The following is a 20,331-nucleotide window of genomic DNA, read 5'->3' as shown; positions in this document are numbered from 1 at the left end:
TGTCAGCGGCTGAAAGCGAGACGAATAAGGAAGGAAAGACGAGTGTATCTTTAGCCGAATGTGGGCTGTAATCTGGAGTCCTTTTAAAAAGCATCTCCGCCCGTCAGGTTTCTCTCACGCTGGAGCCCAGAAGCCTTTTCAAACCGCTCGACTTCTGCCACGGTGGCTGGCCCCAACTATCTGATAGCCTTTCTCCTTTTACACGGTGGCCTTTATCGCCTGGTTGAATGGGGACAAAGTGTCTTACCTGACCTGACCTGCACCTGCCTGTATGTACGGGACTGTCCTCAGGTCAGCAGGCCTCAGACTGGATGTTCACTGTGAAGCCGACACACAAAAAACACAACAAAACTGCTGAGTAATCAGAAAATAACAAGGAAAAACGCGACAGAAACACAGGAAAGATGACAAATAAAAGGCACTGTAAATATGACGGAAAACACTAAATAAGCAGATACAGATGACATATTCAGTAAAACTCCTTCTTCCTGTTCCTGGGAGCATATATCAGGGCGTCTGAGGTGTAAAACTCCTTCTTCCTGTTCCTGGGAGCATATATCAGGGCGTCTGAGGTGTGAAACTCCTTCTTCCTGTTCCTGGGAGCATATATCAGGGCGTCTGAGGTGTAAAACTCCTTCTTCCTGTTCCTGGGAGCATATATCAGGGCGTCTGAGGTGTAAAACTCCTTCTTCCTGTTCCTGGGAGCATATATCAGGGCGTATGAGGTGTAAAACTCCTTCTTCCTGTTCCTGGGAGCATATATCAGGGCGTCTGAGGTGTAAAACTCCTTCTTCCTGTTCCTGGGAGCATATATCAGGGCGTCTGAGGTGTAAAACTCCTTCTTCCTGTTCCTGGGATTATATATCAGGGCGTCTGAAGTGTAAAACTCCTTCTTACTGTTGCTAGGAGCATATATCAGGGCGTCTGAGGTGTAAAACTCCTTCTTCCTGTTCCTGGGAGTATATATCAGGGCGTCTGAGGTGTAAAACTCCTTCTTCCTGTTCCTAGGAGCATATATCGGGGCGTCTGAGGCCACCAGCAGGTGTAAAACTCCCCAAAAACACAACCCTGGGATGTATTTAGTTACCCTTTGTTTGAAAGTTCCTAATTTAACGAGCCGTACTGATTGGCTCTGCCTCCTCCGCTAAGCCCCGCCCACTCACATCCCCCATGCTGGACACATGAAGCCAGCTTCTGGTGGAAATGTTCTGCTGTCAGCTGCACTGAGGAGCATGCATCTTCCATCCAGCAGCAGCCTCAGAGGATATCAGAGCCCAGTGGATAAACTCTATCTGAGGCTAATGTTCCAGCAGAGTTAGCTAAAGACTGTGGATGAACTCTATCTGAGGCTAATGTTCCAGCAGAGTTAGCTAAAGACTGTGGATAAACTCTATCTGAGGCTAATGTTCTAGCAGAGTTAGCTACAGACTGTGGATGAACTCTACCTGAGGCTAATGTTCCAGCAGAGTTAGCTAAACACTGTGGATGAACTCTATCTGAGGCTAATGTTCCAGCAGAGTTAGCTAAAGACTGTGGATAAACTCTATCTGAGGCTAATGTTCTAGCAGAGTTAGCTACAGACTGTGGATGTGCAGCAGCCACTTTTTATCCCACTGTTTTAACAACTTGGTCCAGTTCAACGCTGGACTGAAGAAACTGAGCCACAAAGAGGGATCAGTTCCAACTCTCAGAGCCTGAACTTCAGAGCAGGGAAATGGAAGCATCTGAGAAATAACTCCTCAAGGTTTATTTATTGAGTTATTTTCTCCTTTAGCAGCAGCTAACGCTAACAGCTTAGCTAATGAAAATGACATACACCAGCTTCTAAGGAGTTATTGCTGTTCCTTTAGCAGCAGCTAACGCTAACAGCTTAGCTAATGAAGGTGACGTACACCAGCTTCTGAGGAGTTATTGCTGTTCCTTTAGCAGCAGCTAACGCTAACAGCTTAGCTTATGAAGGTGACGTACACCAGCTTCTAAGGAGTTATTGCTGTTCCTTTAGCAGCAGCTAACGCTAACAGCTTGGCTAATGAAGGTGACGTACACCAGCTTCTAAGGAGTTATTGCTGTTCCTTTAGCAGCAGCTAACGCTAACAGTTTAGCTAATGAAGGTGACGTACACCAGCTTCTAAGGAGTTATTGCTGTTCCTTTAGCAGCAGCTAATGCTAACAGCTTAGCGAATGAAGGTGACGTACACCAGCTTCTATGGAGTTATTGCTGTTCCTTTAGCAGCAGCTAATGCTAACAGCTTAGCGAATGAAGGTGACGTACACCCGCTTCTAAGGAGTTATTGCTGTTCCTTTCTGAAAGATGAACATTATTGTTCCCACATTGCTTTATTAGCTGAAGCTTTCTAGCTAACGGTTCCGTTCTGTAACTCATCAACCTGCAGCTGTGTGGATAAGGTGTGTTTCCAACACAACACCGGTCCTCTCCTCACTCTCGGTGTGTTAGCGTTATGTTAGATTCGGTTCTTTTAGTTGGAAGCTCAAGAACGGACCGGTGTAATTCAAGTGAAAATGAAGTCTTTATTTGTAGTCACACGTCAAAGCATATCAGCGCTGGGCTCAGTGGAACAGAGTTCCCGTAGGAAGTCTGTCAGACTGCGCCTCGATTTCCGGTTGTAATTTGTATTTATAGCCTCATAGGTTGGACTCACACTCGACCGAGTATGATTGGACATGAGTAGGTTCAACATGCTTCGTCATATTCTCTGGATCATCCAAACAATGTGTGTGTGTGAATCTGCCCTGGCTTTCCTAATTGTTTTGTTTTTCTACTCCTGGATCACTTTAGGTCATAATGGAAAAGTACTGAGACTTATTTCATTCATAATGCCTAAGAACAAAGCCAATTTTTACAGTTATATTATCGGCATGTTTCTGCTAAAGATGTAGGTCTCCGAGTACAGCTGTTTAATGAGGTTAATATATCCAAAGTGTTTAAACGCAGTAATTGACGGTACACATGCATTACTACGAGTTACGCTGTGTACATCTCCGGCTTGGTCCATCACTGTTGATGAGAAAGCATTGTTTGCTAGCATCTGCTGCTAGCTTACAGCTGCATGCTAAACTATTTCCCTCTGGGATCAATAGAGGAACTATCTGTATCTGTATGTAGAGCTGGAGGGTTGTTGGTCTGACTGCAGGAAGAGCTTCATTATGTCTGTGTTTTTGCATTTAATCACACAGCTGATGTCCAGCTGTTGATGACAGCTAACGTACGTTACGTTTTGTTCCTTCGAGATATATTATCAATAATTTGTTTCCCTTTTTTGAAAAAGAGTAACCAATGACTGGACCTTTTTTTTTCCACTTGTGGATAGTTTACTTTAAATAAAAGTATTTCTTATCCAATAGATCGTTGGAATAATCAATAAAATACTTGATTACCTCAATAATCAATCGCTGCAGTTTAAATATTAATAAACCTCTCTCTCTACGAAACATTCGTAGAGACAGTCGTAACAGAAAACTTTGTATTCATGCTAATGAAGATTAAATCTGCGTTTTTACTTTAAAAGTATGTCAACGGGACACTTAGTTCATGAGTCCTGGACGATTACAGTTAGTTTAAATACAATTCACGATGTTTCCCAAACCTTAACCATCTCCTTTTAAAACCTAATCATAACCAAGTAGTTTGTAAAACATCGAGTGCAAATGCTGTTTATTCTATGAAGTTATTTTTGTGTGTTTTAGCTTGAAAACAACAGTAACAACAGATTCAATTTAGGTTGATACATTAATAAAATGTATTAGATTAACTTCTATTAAACTGGGTTAAACAATTACATAGTTTGAGGTTTGCGTCATCTGGGAATGTTTACATTTAAAAGTCTTTTTTATGTTTTGGACTTCGGAAAAAATGAACCTCGTGTTTTCTTGTGAGAAAAAAGGCCGAAACATGACAAAACAACAACAAAACAAGAAATATAAAAGCTAAAACAAGCTCAGAAAATGTTACAAAACACACAGAAGAGACAGTTAAATATACAGAAAAGCCAACAAACAAAAGATAAAGTAAAACAGCAGCTCAACAAGACACAGTGAAATTAGCAGAGAAACAACAGCAGATGAAAAAACAAATAACAAATATAAAACGTGGCGTTCGGTACAAGGAAAGACGACAAAATGTCGGAAAAACATCGAAGAACAGAAACAATTCAAAGTAAAAAGATTTAACAATTCAGAAATCACAGAAAAGAGAAAAAAAGGGAAATAATTCCGAAATCAAATAAAAGTTTGAGCCTAAAGGTGAAGTCTGGGTGCATCATGATCAATAAAAACATCGGAGTGATCAGTTTCCTGCGATCTGAAGACAGCCGCTCACATCTCCGGCACCTCCACGGACTTTTCCGCCCGTCTCCAGCCTCCCTTTCAACCTCTCTGAGCAAACAGAGTTAAAGAACAACAAAGGCCTCCGATGGGGGGCGGCGGGCGGCGTCCCGCTCTTCCTGCTCGTTAAACGCAGCCAGGCCCGACACAGCGGAGCACGGGGTTGATCATTATCAGGTCACATTTGTTTGACCCGGTATTAGCCTTGACATTTATGCTCGACCAGCTCACCCCGGGGGGGCCGGAGGGCAGCAGAGGACGGCAGGTTCAACGGCACATTACGTCACACTGAAACTGGAGAAAAGGCCTTAAAAAAAAGCCTTTAAAGTAAGACACGGCAGGCAAAAACAGGGATTTTTCATGGTCAATTTTGAGATTTTGGGCCAGTCTACTCCTTCAACATGTGTTCTTTCAACCTGCAATTAAGAAAACGTTGAAAACACAAATTGAAATGTTTATTTTATTCAATTTTGTTTACACGCGGCAGTACGTTTTGCCCGAATTTACCAAAAAGTTAGCATTCCAACGCGCCATGCCGAGCTTCGTCTATTTACTGAAGTCCGTCATGACCGGTATCGTTGGAAAGCTCTGAGTCTGTGTTCGAAAGGGAGCGTGTCTATGTTCCCACGGCCCACTGGTCCCACGTCACTAAGACTTTTTTTTATTTTTTAGGCCCATTGGTCCCACAGCTTAGGCCCTATGTTCCACAACTCCATGTTCTCACATTTCTGAGTAAACTAATAGCGAAAAAGGTGTAAAGAAATTTGGCCTGCACACGCTAACCTTTTTTTTTTATTTGTTTTTTTATTATTATTTCCTCAGCTGTTTTTTTAGCTTCATTTCCAAAAGTAGAAAAACACCTACAACTGCACTGGTACTACTAATACTACTGCTACTACTACTAATAACAATAATAATATGTATTTCATGGCTAAATTTGCTTTACACAATAAAAAGTGGCCTATAAAATATCATCACAGTCCGGGATGGCGCACTTGACCAGTGTCATTCATGACCCGGTGGTAAGCTGCCATAAAATAAAATGTATTTATTGGATATATGTGTTCCTTGAGGAAGTTGAGGAACATTCCCATGCAGACCCCACATAAAAATTCTGTATGGGCCTCCCTCACTGTGCTAAGTGACAATAAAGATTAGTGAAAACTTTCATTAAAATTCTAAATTTTAGAACAATGGGCCTAAAAAATAATGTTAAAAGTCTTAGCGATGTGGGACCAATGGGCCGTGGAAACATAGAGCTGACCCCGTTCGAAACCGCCTACTACATACTCAATCAGACAGCATGCAGAGCGTTTACCCACAATGCATTTTGCTCCTGCCTGAGCTGAAATCAGCCGGCCTGAAGCTGATTTTGCTTAAGCTCTAAACTCTGTAAACTTTAGCAACATTTGAAACATTTTCAGGTGAGAAAGTAGTCGTTTAGATCCCCAACGTGTTGAAAACCTGACAAAATACCGGCTGTTTACAATTTTGTTCCCACGAATTCGGCGCTACTAAAGCTAGCCGCAGTGAGCAACGCACTTCCTGTTATTTTCACAAAATAAAATACCCGTTGCCTTTTATCATAGGGAAAGCCATTACGATACAATTGGTGCTTTTGTTTTGAAAACAGGAAGTGAACCTACCCTCGTTGTAGCTAGCTTGAAACTGCCGTTTTGACAGGAAATGACGATCGGCGACGTCACGTTACGTTGCATCTTGGGTAGTTTGAGTATGAGTAGTAACCTCATGATGCATACCCAACATTTAGGAGAATCTAGTATGCATCCGGGAACTTAAAAAAAGTTAAAGTTAGTAGGAGTAGTGGGAGTAGTAGGAGTAGTACGAGTAGTATGAGAAGTAGGCGGTTTCGAACACAGCCTGAGTCTCCTGCACAATGATATGTCACCCAAATAATGGCACTTCCTTTCTACCAGTAACCAATCGTAAATGTCTAAAGGCGGATTTATAGCTAATGACAGAATCTCATTGGCTGCTGCTCGTTTCTGCTAACGTGATTCGCTCAGACGCATCACGTGGTCGACTCTGAGGCCCCATAACACTGCAACTTTCAAAGAAAAGGAAGCAACAAATGCGCTTTGCAAGATGCAATAAAAGAAAATCTATCAGATCAGCTGATGAAGCATCGGGAAGCAGCACAGCTGACCGTAAACTGTTGTTAGGAACCCGAGTTAATGACAGCAGCTGCTCATACATGTTGCACGTCTCAATGAACTGATACGCGATCTTTTATTGTATTGTATTGAGCTTGTATTCTATATTAATAAGATTATTTTATTCAATATTAGTATTAATAAGGGCCTGAGTATTTATTCTGTTTTTGAGCCATTGTTTCTAATACGAATGTATTGAATTCCTCTATTTAAATCTTTAAATGTTGTTCTCTCAAAATCAGTTTTTTGTATTTTTCCAGTATCAATATCTCAGCCTATGGAGCACCTACTAACACCAAACTTTCCAGTTATACACTTAGCAGTATTCTGAAGATATTTACAGAAGGATTTGCTGATAAATCATTCCTGGCCAGATTTATGTGACATTATAATAAAAAAATATGTCGAAAATCGATTGGTTTTTAGGCTATGGACAGTATATTTTGATTTCCTCGGACATGAAAGCAGATATCCTGAAATCCCTCCATAATTTTCTGTTCATTTTGTGTGTAAACAAAATGAAAAAAGAATTTTGCACCTGGCTTTATCACATATTCAGCTCTATCTTCTGGAAATATATGCAAATGTGCGCATATTTAATGAGATAATGCCTTATTTGCATAATTAAACATACACATTTCTCAAACTTGTAATACATTTCATGGTGACATCTATTATTTTAAAATATTACCCTATTCACCTGTGGTGTCTCGCCTGAAAAGTGAGACAAACCGAGCCACAGCTGTTTGTTTGAGTGCGAGCAGATCCCGAGATGGGGAAGCTTCACAAAACATTTAACGTAACATTCGTGCTCCACCCTCAGAGCCGGTGGAGTTCGAGGACAGATGCAGATCAGAAAGCAGAGCGGACGGGAACGGAGAGGCAGAAGTTGAGGAATGAAACGAAGAAAACAATGTTGTTGTTTTTTTAAAAAAACGATGTTTAAATACAGTCTGGTTTGTTCTCACGGGAAACTACGAGCGCTCGCAGTAAACATGGCCAAGGTTAACCAGATCTGTTCGGCTTCGCTCCTCTGTTTTCAACCATTTAGACGCGGTTTATGTGAGAAACCGTCTTGTTTTTGAGTTTGTGGAGTCAAAACATTCGCAGCGTGGGAACGCCACACTTATGGCGGCCTGGTTAACAGATGGAGGGACAGAAGACGCAGACGAACCTCGTAATTATGTCAGAAAAAGATTCTTCACGCTCATATTTCTGTGATGACGAGACATCACTGACTGAAGTATTTTCAGTCAGATTCCAATTATTTAAGGGCAAAAACTCAGCACAAACAATGAAAAAAAACACCTTTAATTAAATGCTGGGTCCACCTTTGAGCTTAAACATCAGGCCAAGGCTGCTTTAAACTACCTTAAAAATACGTTCTTCTGAATAATCTCCAAGTAAACTGACTGATGTCGCTTTGAAACGTACTCCGGAGCACCCAGGGCCGCTCAGATATGTGTTTTATTTAGGGCTGGGCAACGATTAAAATGTTTAGTCTAATTAATCACATGATTTCCCTGATTAATCACGATTAATCGCATTTGTACGCAAAATCCAAAAATGAATTTAAAAGTAGTGTATAGCTTTTAGCATTTAGTTTTATTTTAAATGTGCTGCCATATGAATGAAAGTGCCATAACATTTGTTGTGCAAACACACTTTTAACATCAGCATCTTTCTGTAGTTTTTATGTAGAAGCCTCGCTCCACTGTCTGTTTCCTTGAATGACTTGCTGCTATCAGTTGTGTGTTTTGCCTTTAAGTGATATTTTAGACTGGAACTACTACGCTGAGAAGACAATTCAACTTGGCAGTGTTTACAGATGACTTTGGTTCTGTCGACTCCGCCGTCTGGAAGAACTTTAACATGAAAATGGCCGAGTAAAAGTTCCGTACCCTTCTCCATGTTTGGTGGATCCGCCGATTACTTTCTTTTCCTGTTCCACAGCAGCAGACTTTTACAAAATAAAAGCCTGTGAGCAACAGACTTTTACAAAATAAAAGCCTGTGAGCAACAGACTTTTACAAAATAAAAGCCTGTGAGCAACAGACTTTTACAAAATAAAAGCCTGTGAGGAACAGACTTTTACAGAATAAAAGCCTGTGAGCAACAGACTTTTACAATAATAAATTAATTTAAAAAAAAAAAGAAAAAAAAAAGCGCACTAAAATATTTATCCGCGTTAAATATTTAATGAGTTAACTCGTTATTATCGCGTTAACTCGCCCAGCCCGAGTTTTATTGCTTTGGTTTCAACCACATCGATTTGCTTTATACGCCAACAACAAGATAAAAACACGCTACAACCATCAGAAATACAGTCACAGGGTTAAAAAAAAAACAAACAAAGAAAAATTACCCCCCAGTGTCAGATACAGCAAAGAGACTCCGAGAAAACTGCCACAGGAAGTGAAGAAGAAGCAGAGAAAAGTGTCACGGCACAAGAATAAACATCAAATTGGATTTTACTGCTGGAGAGATCAGAGGATAAACAGGATGGTGCAGGAAACTGATCATAATTCCAACATGAGTTCGAACCTCATTTCGCTCCTCAGTTCTGTTTCACACGAACATTTGAATACTTTCTATAAGATCCAAGTGTGACAATAAAAAGAAAAGACATCCAAACTAAACCCACTCAACTCATCAGTTAAAAACCTGGAAAGCTTTGAATTTAAGGCAAGGCAATTTTATTTATAGGGCACAATTCGTACACAAGGTAATTGAAAGTGCTCTACAGCTGCATAAAATCACAAGAAGGCAATAAAATCGTTAAAAAATAAATACAAATTAAAAAATAATTTATTTAAAAGTGAAGAGTGCAGATAAAATACTTTCAGGTGTCATATGCACAGCTAAACAGAACTGAATTTAACAGGCATCCCGTCTGAAGTTAAAGCAATACTATGTAACATTTCTACCTTAAAATAACAGCTTGAAAAAAATTGTGCGGCTAGAATGAGTTTTAATATTACGATTGGCCTGTCTCCTATGCCCTTCGGGGGTCTGAGTTGGAAAAACTGCGCTATGTAACTTTGCTGGAGCGGCCCGGGAGCTGAGCGGAAGTACTTCGACTTGCTTTCTGGCACACCTACCGCAAAAACAAATAAACCCCTCTCACGCTCCCAGGTACATTTGATTACTCTTACCTTCTTGGTCGACATAGCTTGCACCTTCTGACTCCTCGCCGGTTCGTCAACAAACATGAAAAGTGAAAGTGAAAGGGTGTTGTATTTACGACGTACATTACCTCCAAGCCTGTAGGGGGAGCTCCAGAGTGGGCTTTTTGAGAAGTTACATTGTATTGCTTTAATTAGTGTCGAGGTTGGGGTGGCAGGACACGGACTCCAGAGGTGAGAAGCAAACTGGGTTCATTCACAAAAAAACAAAAAGTAAAAACTAGGGCTGGGACTTTAGCGCGTTAATTTCAATTAATTAACTACACACATATTAGCGCGTTAAAAAAAATAACGCATTTTAATCGCACACTATTTATTTATTTATTTATTTATTTATTTTTAAATACAGACGGATGGACGCAAGTCAAGCAAGACTGATCGCACCCACTCAGAAATTTACTGATGATGAGGGCTGACGAGGGGCTCGTTGTGTAGCCAATATTTCATGCGGCATTAAATTTCATCTGGGCGGAATGAAAGAATGATATGTCTGGAGAGAGCTTTAGTGTGTGCGCGAGTACTTCCGGTGAAAACTTCCGGTGATTTGACAGCTAGGGCGTCAGGTTAGGGCCAGTGGCCGTAAACAAAGGTTATAGCCGAGAAGAAAGATGATAATATAACGTAGCTAAAAAGACTAGCTTTCTTCAGTAGCCTAATGCTTACCGATTTAGCAAGCCTAGCAGCCTCGTTGCTAATGCTAGCCGCCGTAACGTTACCAACCATACCCGACGTCAAGGAGTTGGCTGAGCAGGTTATGGAGGTGCTGGCAGAGTTAACTTCATAATGGGTGAGTGCAGGTTTCATTCACTTGTTTTCATTCTTTCACAGGATTGATTCACTTCAATGGTTTATCCGATTGCTGGCCGCCGAGCCATTATGTGTCTCGGACATGTAGCAGCTAGCGTGGAAGCTAACGGGGGCCCAACGCAGCTTAACATCCAAGATTCTATATACTGTGTTTTCATGCATGCTACATTCAGATTTCAAATAGGGATATGTTCTGTGTTTGTTGAAATATTGTTGAAAATGTTAATTTTCTAAAGGATAAAGTATATGCGATTATAATGCGATTAATTAATTTCAAAGCCTGTAGTTAACGCGATTAAAAATTTTAATCGAGTCACAGCCCTAGTAAAAACAAGCCGGATGATGAAAACTAAGCTGTGGGACAAAACATGAACATGACTGTGACAAAAACAAAACAAATGAATAGACATGGCATGAAAAAAGCACTTATCTTTAGGCGTGGCGTGAGGGGTGAAAAACAGAGAAAGGATTTCACAAACTAAAGGGGAAACCTGGAAACTAAATACTGAACTGGGAGTGATGGGTGAATGAGTGCAGCTGGGGACGATGAATACAGGTGAGCTGAGTGAAACTAATGAGCAGAACATGGGGACTGAGGGGGAAAACGATGGCAAAACTAAAACTAAATGTGAACCAAGACATGAAACAACCTAAAACATGATAAAACGTAAAACTAAAGACATGGGGAAAACCCCATGAATGTGAAAATTAGCTGAAAATTTACACGTTTGAGGCTGTCGGTGTGCAGCTAATAGTCGGGGTTTTATTTGGTTATATATAACCATATATATTTATACCAAATATATATATATATATATATATGTATATATATAACCAAATATATTCGGTTATATAAATATATATATATGGTTATATATATATGGTTATATATAACCAAATATATTTGGTTATATATAACCATATATATTTATATAACCAAATATATTTGGTATAAATATATACATGACTATATGTATATATATATATATATATATATATATGGTTATATATAACCAAATATAACGCACAACCAATCAGGACCCTTTAAGCATATGTTCAGTGAGAACCACACTGGGAAGATACTTCGGTATCTTGGCCAAGTATACTTATGCTTGATTGAACCAGCAGCCTTTTGACTGAAGGATTCCCCCTCTGTCTTCTGAGCTACAGCTGACCCCCACTTTAACCTCAAAGACGTAATCATGTGATCAGCAAGCTGAACATTGGATGAAATAAAATGGATCATAAACCTGTTGATGGCATGATTTGACATTTTAAACTCAGACTTGTGAGATTTCCTCTTCACTGTCAGAGTAAAGCATAAAAGTGTGTTTGCACCAGCTGTGCACCAAGCTGGCCATCCTGTCAGATACCCGGCCTGTGCAGGGGGGTGCTTGGGCACCTGCCCCTCCAAAGGTCTCTGCACGGCCCTGTCAGCTACTTATCATCGGTTGTGAGGTGGAAACAGATTACGTCTGACAAACACCACGATTCACTCTAATGACCTGCAAATATTTGGGATTCACAGGAAGGAACATTGAACAAAAAGTTGGAAGAGTCCAGCAGCACAACATTCGCTTGGTGGGACGCCGACCTATAACTCTGACCTACGAACCGTTCAGGCAGGAAAAAGGCTCCTAACTCAAGGGATGAACCAGTGTTGGGTCCAACTGAGCAAAGAAGCCATTTTAAACTGGATCTTTAGGCACTTTGTTCCCAGCAGCCTGTCACAGAGACACATCATTTGTTCCCATTTCTTTAGTTGCATCTGTGAAAAACAGCTTCATAGTTTCAACTTTTTTGTACATTTATGTTTAAAACTGCTTTCAGTTACCAAAAGAGTCAAATTAATATGTGAAATTCAGTTTAAAAAAAATCCTAATCCCAAAATAATGAATGTTATCACGTCTAAAAGTAGAAAAGTAGGAAAAAAAACAGACAATAATAAGAATTATATGTTATTCAACATCAAGAAAAATTAAATGACTCATTTAAAGCTTAAAAAAGGAATATAAGATATAATCTAATGACTAATTATGGAACAATTAATATAAATGAAATGATTAAACTGTTTTATGCCACCAGAAATGAATAATCTAGAAGCTCTTTGTGGGTTTTAGACTGGAATTAAGATTTGTTCCCATTTCTTTAGCTGCATGTGTGAAAAACAGCAAAGATAACACAGTGTGACAGACAGAAAACAGGATTTCTGCAGCAACAAGGTGATTCCCAAAGAGCTGTTAGCTGAAAACTTGGCATATCTCAGCATGGTGTGCAGTGTGTCCTTAAAACATTTGAGGAAACTGGACAAGTGGAGGACAGAAGAAGAAGTGTCAGGTCTAAAGAACTATCTACAGCAGATGAACAGGAGGAAATCTGACCCAAAGTCACCAAATAAAACAGAAAAAAACAAAATAAAACGAAAAAATACAAAAAACACAAAATAAAACAAATAACAAAATAAACCCAAAATACAAAATAAAACACAAATAAACACAAAATAAAACAAATAAACACAAAATAAAACAAAAAATACAAAATAAAACAGAAAAAACACAAAATAAAACACAAAACAAAATGAAAAAACAAAATAAAATGAAAAAACACAAAATAAAACAAAATAAAACGAAAAAACACAAAATAAAACAAAATAAAACGAAAAAACACAACATAAAACACAAAATAAAACAGAGTCCTGATCAATAACATAACAGACAACTTAGCAAAGAAGCCATTTTAAATTGGATCTTTAGGCACTTTGTTCCCAGCAGCCTGTCTCAGAGACACATCATTTGTTCCCATTTCTTTAGCTGTGAAAAACAGCAAAGTTAACACAGTTTTTCCATCTTTAATCAGTTCAAACCTTCAGGTTCCTCAGACCTGGGATAAGAAAAACACTCCAGAAGAGATCTCTCATCTCCCAAAGGTTATGGCTTGCTGGACTCCTTTCTTTGCTGATGACAGTGAAGCACCTTTAAACACTATATTTTAGCGTAAGCTACTGTTACACAACACAGATCCTCCCACAAAGGGCGCTCAGTGACATCCTCACGTGTTCTGCGGGATCATACCTGCATAGTTTGGCTGTTAGACGTGTCGATCAGTTTAACAAGGCTGCACTGAAGGCACCCAAACGGGGAGGATAATGCTCAGTTTGGCGGGACAGCATTCCCCGATGCGAACACAACAAAGGCAGGTGTCGGTCCCAAACCCTTCATTTCCCCTCGGGTCAAACGTCTCGTCACTGAGCCGTGTTTATGTGAGCAGATGTTCGCCTCAGAGTGGTGTCCTCAGAGCAACTTATTTTAACAAGAACACGCCGCAGTTCAACTGGATCCAGGAGGCAATGGTCTGGAAAGAGAACAACAACCTCTTAAGTGTCCTGGAACTATAACGGGGCGTCACATGGGGCCGATTGCCGGGCTTTAATGTGGGCAAACAAGACATGAAAGAGAGCCATAAAGGACTCCATGAATGGATAATCTATCTCTCTTATGGGACGGTTGACAAACGAGGGGCTTAGAACTTTACTGCACCCAAGACGCCCTCGCTTTTATCGGAAAGCCTCACTTAATGACATTTATGTATAGGTTTCCTCAACAACACGCTTCAGAGCATGAAGAACAAGTGTGAGTGCCCACGCTGCTCTGCAGCAGCCTGCACAGGCTTCATCAGCACCACCCGCTAATTGGCAGAGACTGCACGGTTCCCATGACCTACGCCCGTCATTAGCCACATTGTTCTGGAAAGCTGAATTATAATATAAGCTGTGCGTCCCATTTCGTACCATTTAAGAGAAATAAATGGCACTACTGCATTTGTGAAAGGGTTGGGTTTGTGAATACGCTGAAACTTTCTGGGATTAACCAGGAAGAACATCGACTATCACAGCTAAAAAACTTAAAAAATCACCCGTGATCCTTGATTTAATCAGATCTGATGAGGAAAAATAAGCAAAAAACAGGGATATTTCCTCAAAGTGGTCCGGAAAGGTGAGAAAATGCAATAAAAACAGACAACTCTAAATAACTTTCAGCTTTAAATCACACAGCAGGTGTCCAGGTGTTTATGGCAGCTAACGTACGTTACGTTTTGTTCCTTCGAGATATATTTTCAATAATTTGTTTCCTTTATTGAAAAAGAGCAACCAATGACTGGACCTTTTTTTTCCACTTGTGGATAGTTTACTTTAAATAAAAGTATTTCTTATCCAATAGATCATTGGAATAATCAATAAACTACTTGATTACCTCAATAATTACCTCAAACTTCTCTCTCTACGAAACATTCGTAGAGACAGTTGTAACAGAAAACTTTGTATTCATGCTAATGAAGATTAAATCTGTGTTTTTATTTTAAAAGTATGTCAACGGGACACTTAGTTCATGAGTCCTGGATGATTTAAAAGTCTTTTTTATGTTTTGGACATCAGGAAATATGAACCTCGAGTTTTCTCGTGAGAAAAAAGGCTGAAACATGACAAAACAACAACGAAACAAGAAACTTAAAAGCTAAAACAAGCTCAGAAAATGTTACAAAACACACAAAAGAGACAGTTAAATATACAGAAAAGCCAACAAACAAAAGATAAAGTAAAACAGCAGCTCAACAAACTCCCTGTGTCCACAGAGAAAGCTACTATAGCTGTGAAAGGGTTGGGTTTGTGAATACGTTGAAACTTTCTGTGATTAACCAGGAAGAACATCGACTATCACAGCTAAAAAACATAAAAAAATCACCCGTGATCCTTGATTTAATCAGATCTGATGAGGAAAAATAAGCAAAAAACAGGGATATTTCCTCAAAGTGGTCCGGAAAGGTGAGAAAATGCAATAAAAACAGACAACTCTAAATAACTTTCAGCTTTAAATCACACAGCAGGTGTCCAGGTGTTGATGACAGCTAACGTACGTTACGTTTTGTTCCTTCGAAATATATTATCAATAATTTGTTTTTTCACTTTTTTTTCCAATTGTTGATAGTTTACTTTAAATAAAAGTATTTCTTATCCTATAGATCGTTGGAATAATCAATAAAATACTTGATTACCTCAATAATCAATCGCTACAGTTTAAATATTAATAAACTTCTCTCTACGAAACATTCGTAGAGACAGTCGTAACAGAAAACTTTGTATTCATGCTAATGAAGATTAAATCTGCGTTTTTACTTTAAAAGTATGTCAACGGGACACTTAGTTCATGAGTCCTGGACGATTACAGTTAGTTTAAATAAAATTCACGATATTTCCCAAACCTTAACCATCTCCTTTTAAAACCTAATCATAACCAAGTAGTTTGTAAAACATCGAGTGCTAATGCTGTTTATTCTATGAAGTTATTTTTGTGTGTTTTAGCTTGAAAACAACAGTAACAACAGATTCAATTTAGGTTGATACATTAATATAATTTATTAGATTAACTTCTATTAAACTGGGTTAAACAATTACATAGTTTGAGGTTTGCATCATCTGGGAATGTTTACATTTAAAAGTCTTTTTTATGTTTTGGACTTCGGGAAAAATGAACCTCGTGTTTTCTTGTGAGAAAAAGGCTGAAACATGACAAAACAACAACAAAACAAGAAATTTAAAAGCTAAAACAAGCTCAGAAAATGTTACAAAACACACAAAAGAGACAGTTAAATATACAGAAAAGCCAACAAACAAAAGATAAAGTAAAACAGCAGCTCAACAAACTCACTGTGTCCACAGAGAAAGCTACTACAGCTGTGAAAGGTGTAGTAATCTGAGATTAACCAGGAAGAACATCGACTATCACAGCTAAAAACCGTAAAAATCACCCGTGATCCTTGATTTAATCAGATCTGATGAGGAAAAATAAGCAAAAAACAGGGATATTTCCTCAAAGTGGTCCGGAAAGGTGAGAAAATGCAATAAAAACAGACAACTCTAAAGAACTTTCAGCTTTAAATCACACAGCAGGTGTCCAGGTGTTTATGGCAGCTAACGTACGTTACGTTTTGTTTCTTCGAGATACATTTTCAATAATTTGTTTCCTTTATTGAAAAAGAGCAACCAATGACTGGACCTTTTTTTTCCACTTGTGGATAGTTTACTTTAAATAAAAGTATTTCTTATCCAATAGATCATTGGAATAATCAATAAACTACTTGATTACCTCAATAATTACCTCAAACTTCTCTCTCTACGAAACATTCGTAGAGACAGTTGTAACAGAAAACTTTGTATTCATGCTAATGAAGATTAAATCTGTGTTTTTATTTTAAAAGTATGTCAACGGGACACTTAGTTCATGAGTCCTGGATGATTTAAAAGTCTTTTTTATGTTTTGGACATCAGGAAATATGAACCTCGAGTTTTCTCGTGAGAAAAAAGGCTGAAACATGACAAAACAACAACGAAACAAGAAACTTAAAAGCTAAAACAAGCTCAGAAAATGTTACAAAACACACAAAAGAGACAGTTAAATATACAGAAAAGCCAACAAACAAAAGATAAAGTAAAACAGCAGCTCAACAAACTCCCTGTGTCCACAGAGAAAGCTACTATAGCTGTGAAAGGGTTGGGTTTGTGAATACGTTGAAACTTTCTGTGATTAACCAGGAAGAACATCGACTATCACAGCTAAAAAACATAAAAAATCACCCGTGATCCTTGATTTAATCAGATCTGATGAGGAAAAATAAGCAAAAAACAGGGATATTTCCTCAAAGTGGTCCGGAAAGGTGAGAAAATGCAATAAAAACAGTTCTCTAAAGAACTTTCAGCTTTAAATCACACAGCAGGTGTCCAGGTGCTAATGACAGCTAACGAATGTTACGTTTTGTTCCTTCGAGATATGTTATCAATAATTAGTTTTTTACCTTTTTTTTTCCCTTTTGAATAGTTTACTTTAAATAAAAGTATTTCTTATCCAATAGATCGTTGGAATAATCAATGAAATACTTGATTACCTCAATAATCAATCGCTACAGTTTAAATATTAATAAACTTCTCTCTCTACGAAACATTCGTAGAGACAGTCGTAGAGACAGTCTTAACAGAAAACTTTGTATTCATGCTAATGAAGATTAAATCTGCGTTTTTACTTTAAAATTATGTCAACGGGACACTTAGTTCATGAGTCCTGGACGATTACAGTTAGTAGAAATACAATTCACGATGTTTCCCAAACCTTGTAAAGTAAAACAGCAGCTCAACAAACTCCCTGTGTCCACAGAGAAAGTTACTACAGCTGTGAAAGGTGTAGTAATCTGAGATTAACCAGGAAGAACATCAACTATCACAGCTAAAAACCGTAAAAATCACCCGTGATCCTTGATTTAATCAGATCTGATGAGGAAAAATAAGCAAAAAACAGGGATATTTCCTCAAAGTGGTCCGGAAAGGTGAGAAAATGCAATAAAAACAGTTCTCTAAAGAACTTTCAGCTTCTTCACTCATTTCATTTCAATGTATTTGGAAAGTAAAAAAAAATCTCGAGTTTGATGCATTAAAACACTCTAAAAGTGGCTTTAGAGTCAAAGAAAGACAGGTGAGGGTGTCAGGGTTGGGTATAACAGCAGCCTCCACCAGAGGTTCAGTCTTTCTCAGAGTCAGACTGTAAAGAACTTTGGTCTTTCAGCATCTACATCTCTTTTGACATGAAGCTGTATGACATCCCATATCAGCAACATCATTTCTGAACATCTTCTTACCCCCTGCTGCGTCCTGTGAGCAGAGTTCCAGCCTCGTTTTGGTGTTGATGAAGGTAGTCCGGCTAGTTGGCTGGGGTTTAAAAAATAAAGCATTTTGCTTCTCAAAACAATATGCGTTCAACAGAGTAATACATTTGCATCACAAAATGGTTCTCCAGGAAAAAGTCAGACCTCACAATCTCTTGGCCCAGGATGGAAACATGACTTTTACTGAGTGTTGATTCCTCAGATCCTACGTTTGGTTCTAAATACAAAGAAGTTAGTCAGAGAAGACTCTGGAAACCATTTAATTGGTGTCATCTGTCACAGTTTTATTGCATTTTAGAAATTTTCCAAACAGTTTGCAAACTGTCTGCTGTTTATTGGGTTGGAAAAGTCTAAAGTTAGCATCGTGCTGTTGTTTATGAGCTGACTACACAGTTCTGAAGCACCATAACGTGGCAAACAGATGCAGCTGGGCCCGAATGACGTCACCACGCAACGTTGCGTGGCGAGTCCAGTGCAGCCAGCAGTCAACAGTAAACATGGCGCCCAAGCGGTACAAACGCTCGAAAGTTTGATTACTCGTCCCTAAAAAAGACGACAACAGGGCAACTTGCAAAGTGAATATTTCACCAAAGGGAGGAAATACTACCAACATGCAATAACTATGAATGAATGATTAACGTCGGTGAATCTGAACCCAGCAACGTTGGCAACGTTAGCAACGTTAGCAACGTTAGCATGTCCTCGGCTAACACTGCAGGTAACTAACTAACTAACAAACACTGCCTATCATGATAGCACAATTTGCCTCATTGTAAAACCTGCTGTTAGTAACGTTAGCATGTCCTCGGCTAACACTGCATGTAACTAACTAACAAACACTGCCTATCATGTTAGCGCCATTTGCCTGATTGTAAAAGCTGCTGTTAGTAACGGTTAAGGTTAAATGAATGCCTTCTCAGGCATTACATTTAGATGAAATCATGAGAGACAGAGCCTGACTGGCTCAGAGCCAGAGGCTGGTGGTACTGCCCCCAGTTCACGTTGTCAAGATTATTGGTATTTAAATTATTTTAGAATTATATGGGTCTGAATTATTTAAAATAGTTTCGGTATCTGAGTATTTTATTTTAAAAAGCTGTCTGTAAGTCCGTTCGGCTGCTGGCTTTGTCTATCGCAGCAGTAGTTACCCAGATCATAGACAGGAGCACAGCCCATTGGTAAGTAGCAGCTGTTAACAGAGAGAGTCGTTTAGATTAAGAATAAACGTCTGCTGTTCATGTTTACCACCCTTTTGTGTATTATGTGTTTAGTGGTTTACAAGCTAAATGGCAAGGCGATTTATTTGTTAAACGTTATGATAATTTAAATGTTATCTAGCGTTTGGTTAGCGCTCGGTTAGCGCGCGGCTACTTCCGGTTAGCGTTGTCAGCTACTTCCTGCTAGATTTCGTGACGATTTAGTTGTAAGCTAATACAAAATAGTATTTACTTTTGGGTCTACTGTGTGTTATGTAATCCAAACATTTCCGTTTCTTAATGGAAATCATTTCATTGCTTATGTTTCTGTTTATTGAAATGAAAAAGCTATTTAAAAAAGTTATAATTTCATTAATATTATTACTTGGTTTGATTGTTTCAGGTTTATGACCTGTGGTCATTTGAATACAAATAAAAGAAGACATATGACAAACACGAGTTATAGCATTTGTGCTACCTGTCAAGCCTTTTCGGAGGGCTAAATTGTGAAGATCCGAACACACGTCCACCTCCAGCTTCTCCTTTCACCAGAGCAGGAAGAGTTAAATTACCCAGGCCAGGATAGACCAATGTGGACCTCACCGTTGTTGGGTTTGTAAGGTCATGACTCGTGTTACTTCTGAACTAAACAAAGTTGATGCTGATCAACCGGTTTGTTGTCCTTTTTCTCCAAATGAGAATCGATAAGGGAACCGACAAAGAACCGAATCGTTAAGCAGAATCGAAAATGGAATTGGAATCGTAAAAATCTCATCAATTCCCATCCCTGATCCCCACGCCGACCCGTCCTAACCACGGCAACTGCTAGGCATGCATAGCTAACGCCCGCAGGATTGTGTGCCGGCTTTTGTCGATGAGACGGCCCGATTGCCCGGGACTCTTTTGGCATCGTCCCCGATC

This window comes from Odontesthes bonariensis, chromosome 11 (genome assembly GCF_027942865.1).
Source record: "Odontesthes bonariensis isolate fOdoBon6 chromosome 11, fOdoBon6.hap1, whole genome shotgun sequence".
Taxonomy (NCBI): domain Eukaryota; kingdom Metazoa; phylum Chordata; class Actinopteri; order Atheriniformes; family Atherinopsidae; genus Odontesthes; species Odontesthes bonariensis.
This window is presented reverse-complemented; position numbering follows the sequence as displayed.